Below are 1883 nucleotides of genomic sequence, written 5' to 3' on the forward strand. Positions count from 1 at the left end.
AACTGAATTATTAACAAATATTGTTCTAGCATTTTGTCTGAATGGCTAAGGTTGGATCATTTGTCAGGGAAATGGTAATTGTCTCCATACATTTATTACATAGTATTTCATCTTAACCCATATTGTGTCGCTGCAATAGATTGCAAATCACTCTCATTTACTATGAATAGCATAGCAACGTTACACTTTTCAATGTTCCCTGCCAGTGGTTTCAAATCATTAAAATAGTATTCCTAGTACTTTCAATATTCGAAAAAGCGTTATGAATATAAATATCATTGACTATTCCTTTTCTTGCATCTTGAGAACATTGGTAATGCAATTCGACTTCTTAATTGAAATTATTGTCCTGTAATGAATGAAAAGGATATTGTTTTAATAATCTTGCAATCATCTGTCCGTTTCGAGACGGGTCAAAATTATTAATCGGTTTTGATATAATGATCAATAGTGTTACTTCCGGTAAAAAAGAAGTTAACAATTTAATAGAGCAATGTATTGCTAGTAACTTGGTGTAACGTACATTCCACCGTAGAAGAGATATTAAACCTCGCTTATCTACTTCCTGGTTAGGTATTCAAACTCATCGCTATATCGTATACATTTCTTGCAGCATTCTATAATCATCTGAGAAAATGTAAAACGTAGGAAGTTTGTCTATCATTTATAAATCAATATAACCTTGTTGTACATAGTAGTACACACGTGTTTCAGGCTGTTACGTCCGTATGTCATTTGTTAAAGGAATGTGTGGTGTTGTTCGCCCGTTTCATGGCGTAGACTTTTAATAATGACAATACATCTGTTATTGATCGCGACGCAATACTACTTGAATAGAAAAACAAATTAAAAGAGATAGTCAACTACACCATGTAAGTATGTGAGCATTAAATAACTTCTCTATACTTTAACACGTTGATTTGAATATTTTGAGAGAATAGTATTCTTTTGTCAATTAAGATTAAGAGCCCGTGGTTTGTTTGCGTGCAACATAAACTGTTCTATTTCCTTATTTTCTATAACTATACTTTTGGTGTATTGTCTTGTTCGGAGCCCTACATACATATAGAATCCAGTTCATCGCCATTTAATATCATTCAAAATGAAGTTTTAAAACCTGGATCTTATCTTTACAGTATTCATAAAAGAAACAGCTTTATAACGCTTGGCCAAATACAAATCCGATAAGGTCAGACAGGGGTGATGATGTACATGGAAACAAACAGGAAATTATCGTGACAAGTTAGAATGCAATATGGATAGAAACCTGTACTCAAGTTATTTCAACAGTAAAATGTGATAATTACGCGAAAGAAATGTCATTTTAATTGGTTGTGTGGCAGGATCGAATTTTATCAAATGTATTTGTAATGTTGTATAATAATCGTTTTAAATTAGTATGTCCGGTATAGAGGTCAGTAGTGTGACGTCAGTATATATCTATTACCTGACTGGCTATTGGGGTTGGCGCGCGATACCTTTGTTTGACAAGGTAGACGAGAGAGCGACGACAACGACGACTGCCAAGGAATGTAAGTGAGGTATAAACACGATTTCTCGATTCAAAAAACTAACCTGTCGATCTTTTCTATTTGTACTTTCACCTGTCCGGCGTACGGTATTTTTCCGCGAGCGGTATCTGATATTATTTGTACGGTATTTTACATTATTTTAAATAAAACATGCATGTGTTCGTACGCGGGGTTTACCTGAGTGACCGCCATTACACCCGCCGGTACGATTGTGTTTATATTCCATATCTTATTATTTGTATCGTTTATGTTTACAGAGTTGAATACGTGTACAGACTAATATATGAGCCGGAGATGTTGTAATGCCTTCTGCCACACAGAGGTGATTATTCCATTATAAGTCATAAAAAT

At 34.3% G+C, this 1883-nt stretch overlaps 1 protein-coding gene across 1 annotated transcript in view; it reads left to right on the forward strand.

The window, feature by feature from the left end:
- The first annotated feature begins 1358 nt into the window (after positions 1-1358).
- LOC110447445 overlaps positions 1359-1883 on the forward strand; it is a 13524-nt gene continuing 12999 nt past the window's right edge. The window contains exon 1 of the mRNA XM_021493141.1: positions 1359-1854. The gene's annotated coding sequence lies outside the window, so the exon portion shown is untranslated. The remainder of the gene's footprint in view (positions 1855-1883) is intronic.

This window comes from Mizuhopecten yessoensis, unplaced genomic scaffold (genome assembly GCF_002113885.1).
Source record: "Mizuhopecten yessoensis strain PY_sf001 unplaced genomic scaffold, ASM211388v2 scaffold3423, whole genome shotgun sequence".
NCBI lineage: Eukaryota > Metazoa > Mollusca > Bivalvia > Pectinida > Pectinidae > Mizuhopecten > Mizuhopecten yessoensis.